The sequence below is a fragment of the Mandrillus leucophaeus genome, unplaced genomic scaffold, assembly GCF_000951045.1.
Source record: "Mandrillus leucophaeus isolate KB7577 unplaced genomic scaffold, Mleu.le_1.0 Scaffold27, whole genome shotgun sequence".
Taxonomy (NCBI): Eukaryota; Metazoa; Chordata; class Mammalia; order Primates; family Cercopithecidae; genus Mandrillus; species Mandrillus leucophaeus.
Genome location: NW_012102809.1, coordinates 3,219,446 through 3,225,742, shown reverse-complemented (window position 1 = coordinate 3,225,742; position 6,297 = coordinate 3,219,446).

The window sequence follows — 6,297 nt, the reverse complement described above, 5'->3', positions numbered from 1 at the left end:
GAGGCCGAGGCGGGCGGATCACGAGGTCAGGAGATCGAGACCATCCTGGCTAACACGGTGAAACCCTGTCTCTACTAAAAATAGAAAAAAATAGCCGGGCGTGGTGGCGGACGCCTGTAGTCCCAGCTACTCGGGAGACTGAGGCGGGAGAATGGCGGGAACCCGGGAGGCGGAGCTTGCAGGGAGCCAAGATCGCGCCGCTGCACTCCAGCCTGGGCGACAGAGTAAGACTCCGTCTCAAAAAAAAAAAAAAGATTTTTCCCCTTATTTTTAACCTAAGAGCACCTGCCTTACCTTAGACCTGCGCTCCGCTGGCCTCAGGGTCCCTCCACGGTGTGCGCCATGGGCAGCCGCCTTCCCTCTAGCTTCCCGATAGATTGGGAGTGAACTGAGAAGGTGGCCAAGCAGTGGGGAGAAGCAAGTCCTGAGCTGCCTGGCCAGGCCACGCCCGTGGGGTCAGAAGAAGGCCCCTCCTCCTCGGCCTCACCGACCAGACTTCTGCTTCCCTGGGCTTTCCCAGGCCTCCCTGTGCGCTGTGACAGCCAGAGTTTGCTTTCTACAAAGTCACCTCCAGGCAGTGACTGTCTACCAGGGCACTCCTGAGCCTCCCAGCTAATGATGAGGTCATTCACTGTCCTCTCGTTTTCCTTTGAGATAAATCCCTTTCCCGACCCGCCGTTTTGGCTCACAGCCCTACTTAAGTTACAGCCCTACTTCTCACTGCCAAGCATGGGTGTCACTGCTGGCTCAGGGAGTGTGGATCCTGTAAACTTGCCTCATCAGGAGGCTTTGAGGAGTGACCTCCAGGGACTAGAAAGTAGCTTGTTCTTCACAATCACTGCCCTCCCAAGAACACCCAGGGTTTCAGCCTCAGTGCTAAGGCAGCTGTGTCTCTCCCTGACGTATGCTCGCTGCTGGTAATTCTAGCGAAAGCAGACGGCTGTGCAGGTGCCCCTGCCCCAGGCTAGGAGAGCTGGCAAATGCCTAGAGACCCAAAGGCCTCATCCTCAGGGAGCCCAACTCTTCTGTTTTAGGGATATTTTATTGTGATTTACAGTGCAACGTACCGGTTCAAACAATACCACCTGTATTCATAAACTTTCTTTTTCCTTTCCGTCCTCACTGCCCAGCTTTAAGTTCATTCTTGTGGGTGTTGCTGGTGTCAGAATAGGAACCTCCCTGCACTTTGAATGCATGAATGTGACCTCTGCCACATTCTCCGGTGCCGTGATGTGCCTTAAACACAGCAAGGTATTTGGACACAAAGCCAGTGCCTGGAGCCCTTATGCAGTTTCAGACTGACAGGCCATAACCCTCCCTACAGACTCAGTGCCATTGTAGAAGTTCCTGCGTGGAAAATACATAAACACAAATATCTGCGGTTAGCAATCCACCACTGTCTTGCAGCCCCAAGAAAGCCTCAGGAATCCAGGTTCTTTTGGTATTTCTGCTCCCTACCCTTGGTGCATAGCCTCCATCCCCAGGACGACAAGAAGGCTGACTGAGCCCTAGCATCATCCCACAGTCCAGCTCAGAAGAGAGCCAGGGACAAAGCCGGAGGGAACTAGCTCCCACACCTCCCAGCCCCAGCTGAGTTAGCTTCTTGAGGGTATTTCCTGGAAGCCCTGCCTGTCACTTCTGCTGACACCTCACTGGCCATCTCAACTGCAAGGCAGCCTAGGAAGTGTAGTGTTTCCCTGGACGCATGGTTTCCTGGAATCAATTCAGGGTCTGTCCTTAGGGAACCAGAGTGGGGATATTCAGTCACCAAAGATGCAGGTTCCCAGCTGTCCAGTGAAGTGAAGCGAATGGGGAAGGATTTGAACTCACCTTTGAACGTTTGGAGTGATCAGAGCTGTCTGACTCCTTAGGGGGTGACAGTGCCCCACTCTGTTAAACCCCATATTTGCCCCCAACTCAGCTTCAGCCACAATTAGGCTCTTTTCCTTTATGTCCATAGGGCACCTGGCCTGGGTGGAGCCCACTCCTCCGCGCCCACCTCACTTCTTGCAGTATTCTGCAGACCCCAGCCCTATGCCTGTGCTCTAGACAGCTGGAGATAAGGAGTGGGCCCTGGAAGATGCTCAGTCAGGCTCTGCTCCAGATTTTAGTTTAGGAGATAAGCACAACTATGTCTCTGTTCTTTTTGTTATGCTGTAAAGACAATTGATAGGTTAAAATTGTTGTTTGGACACAACGTGGATCATGCAGTGTCTTCACATTAACCCCTAGTCACACACTCTTAAGTTGTCTGTTTTCTTCCCCCAATATTTTTATTGTCATAAAAACATGCCGAGTATAAAAACCTTAACCAGGCCAGTTGTGGTGGCTCAGACCTGTAATCCCAGCACTTTGGGAGGCCAAGATGGGTGGATTACTTGAGGTCAGGAGTTCAAGACCAGCCTGACCAAAATGGTGAAACCCTGTTTCTACTAAAAATACAAAAGTTGGCTGCGCACGGCGGCGCCCGCTTGTAGTCCCAGCTACTGGGGAGGCTGAGACAGAAGAACCTCTTGAACCAGGGAGGCAGAGGTTGCAGTGAGCCGAGATCATGCCACTGCACTCCAACCTGGGCAACAGAATGAGACTCCATCTCAAACAAACAAATGCCGTAGCTATTTATCTTTCGAGTTGTGTTCTCCCTGTGTTTTCCAGGCTGGAGAGTAGTGGCTGTTTACAGGCATGATTATGGCACACTGCAGCCTCCACCTCCCGGGCTCAAGTGATTCTCCTGCCTCAACCACCTGAGTAGCGGGGACTACAGGCATGTGCCACCATGCCACGGTATTAACAATCTAAACAAAAATATGATCATCTCAAAGATACAAAAAAAGCATTTGACAAATTCCTACATCCATTTCTGATAAAAACTCTATTTCTAGTTTCAGCAAACTAGAAATAGAAGAGAACTTTTTCAACTTGATAAAGAGCATCTGTGAAAAACCTATAGCTAATATCACACTGAGGAAAAAATGCCCTTTGCTGTAGGTTCTGCTCAGTGCAGTAAGCCAAGAGAAAGAACAGATTGGAAAGGAAGAAGAAATGTTGTCATTAGTAGCAAGAGATATAATTGTCTATGTAGAAAATTCAATGGCATCTACAAAAGGCCACTAAAATAAGTGACTGTAGCAAGTTATCAAGGTTGAAATACACCTGCTGTGTGAATGCCTGGCTGTCCTCACAACAGCTGGCACTGCACCTGAACATGAGACCCTGCGTGTTCTGCATGTTCTCTCTTTCCAGACTCTTCACCGTGGAGTCCACCACCTCCTGTACCTGCAGCTGCTGCAGCTCCACCATGGCGACCCTGCGCTGCCCTGCTCTGCTTAATTTTTCTAGAAATCTAAACTATTCTAAAAAAATTAAGTCTTGCCAGGCACAGACTCACAGTGGCTTACGCCTGTAATCTCAGCATTTGGGGAGGCCGAGGCAGGTGGCTAGCTTGAACTCAGGAGTTCAAATCCAGCTTGGGCAACATGGCAAAACCCCATCTCCACCAAAAATAAAAAAATTAGCCGGGCATGGTGGTGCACACCCATGGTACCAGCTGTGGGAGGCCAAGGTGGGAGGATCACTGGAGAGCAGGAAGTCGAGCCTGCAGTGAGCCATGATTGTGCTACTTCAGTCCAGCCTGGGCAACAGTGAGATCCTGTCACGAGTAATAATAAGAGTAATAATAATAATGGTCTATTAATTTTAAAAAGGATTAAAAAATCTATTGGCCATATGTATGTGGATCTATTCCTCTCACTCTCTCTACTGTTTCATTTATCTTGCATCTATTCCTTTGCCAATATCATACTGTGTTTGTTAATTAAAGTACCTTTAGAGTAAATTTTAAAATTGTGCAGGGTAAATCCAATCTATTCTACTTTTTCAAAATAGTTCTAACTATTCTAGCTTCTTTGCTTTTCTGTATAAATTTTTTGAATCAACCTGTCTATGTCTCCCAAAAATTCTCTGGGATTTTGATTGCAATTGTATTAAGTATATGTATAAATTTGGGAAGAATTGTCATCTTTTTAATATTGATTCTTCTAATTCATGAACATGGTGTCTTTCTCCATTTATTTAGACCTTCTTTGGTGTCTTTTATCAGCTATTTTTAGTTTTCAGCATAGAGAGCATGTATGTGTTTTGTGAGATTATTTTATTTGAGGATCTACTGTGAATTTTTGCTGGTATATAAAAAGACAATTTACGTTTACACATTGACCTTGTATCTAGAAGGTATTTTTCTTTTTCTTTCATTTTCTTTCCTGTTCTTTTTTTTTTTTTGGAGACAGAGTTTTGTTCCTGTTGCCTAGGCTGGAGTGCAATGGCGCAGTCTTGGCTCACTGCAACCTCCGCCTTCTGGGTTCAAGTGATTCTCTTGCCTCAGCCTCCCGAGTAGCTGGGATTACAGGCGCCCTCCACTACGCCCAGCTAATTTTTGTATTTTTAGTAGAGATGGGGTTTCGCCATGTTGGCCAGGCTGGTCTCGAACTCCTGACCTCAGGTGATCCACCCACCTAGGCCTCCAAAAATGCTGGGATTATAGGCGTGAGCCACCATGCCTGGCCTTGTTTTGTTTTTTCTTTTATATATTCCTTGAAATTTTCTACATATACAACCATATGATATGCAAATAGGGATAGTTTTATTGCATACTTTCCAATTTGTGTGACTTTTTGTAAATTTTCCTTTTCATTGCACTGACTAGGTGAGAATGGATATCCTTGCCTCATTCTTAATTTTATGAGAATAGCATAACGATAGCTGTAGATATTTAGATGTCTATTGTCAAATTAAAGACATATTTTTCGGCGCAACATGGTGGCTCTCACCTGTAATCCCAGCACTTTGGGAGGCAGGTGGATCACCTGAGGTCAAGAGTTTGAGACCAGCCTGGCCAACATGGTGAAACTCCTTCTCTACAGAGCAAGACTCTGCCTCACACACACAAAAAAGACTTTTTTTTCCTATTCCAGGCTTGCTAAGAGGTTCGTTTTCCCCATGAATGGACATTAAGTTTGGTCAAGTGCTTTTTCTACATTAATTAATATGATCATGTGGGTTTTTTTCTCCTTAGTCTATGGTAGATTACATTGGTTGAGATCCAAATATTGAACCATACTTGCATTCCTGGAATAAACATTATTATGTCTTGCTATGCTATTCTTTGTATACATTGCTAGTATAATAAACATTATATCATGCTGTACTATCCTTTTTTTTTTTGAGAAAGAGTCTCACTCTTGTTACTCTTGTTGCCCAGGCTGGAGTGGGGTGGTGCGATCTCAGCCCACTGCAACCTCTGCCTCCCAGGCTCAAGTGATTCTCCTGCCTCAGTCTTCTGAGTAGCTGGAATTACAGGCATGCGCCACCACATCCGGCTAATTTTGTATTTCTAATACAAACGGGGTTTTGCCATGTTGGCCAGGCTGGTTTTGAACTTCTGGCCTCAAGTGATCCACCCCTCCTCAGCCTCCCAAAGTGCTGAGATTACCAAAGTAAGCCACTGTGTCTGGCCTATACTATTCTTTTTATACACTGCTCATATAATAAACACCATTATGTCATGCTGTACTATTCCGTTTATATGTTGCTGATTTGCAAATGTTTTGTTGAGGATTTCTTTGTATTCAAAAACACATAATGGTATAGGTATAGTGGTTTATAATTTTCTTTTTTGTACTATCTTTGTTTTTGTTATAATAATAATGAAAGCCTCATAAAATAAGTTGGAAAGTGTCCCTTTTCTATTTTCTGGAAGAGATTGTATAGAATTGATGTTTTCTTCTCATTTAAATAGTTGGTAGAATTCATCAGTAAAATCATATGGGCCTGGAGGTTTCTTTTTAGAAGACGTTTAACTATACATTTGATTTCTTTAAAAGTCATAGGATTATTTAATTATGTCTGTTTCATCTTAGGCATGTTTTAGCAGTTTGTAGTTTTCTAGGAATTGGTTCATCTCATCTAAAGTGTATGTGCCTAGAGGTTCTCATGATATTTGTTGTGGGGAGCAACAACTATCCAGGATAGTGGTGTGGGGGTATAAGAATTTAACCAAGACAGGCCGGGCACAGTGGCTCATGCCTATAATCCCAGCACTTTGGGAGGCTGAGGCAGGCAGATCACCTGAGGTCTGGAGTTCAAGACCAGCCTGACCAACATGGAGAAACCTCGTCTCTACTAAAAATACAAAATTAGCTAGGCGTGATGACACATGCCTGTAATCCCAGCTACTCGGGAGGCTGAGGCAGGAGAATCGCTTGAACCCGGGAGGCAGAGGTTGCAGTGAGCCAAGATTGC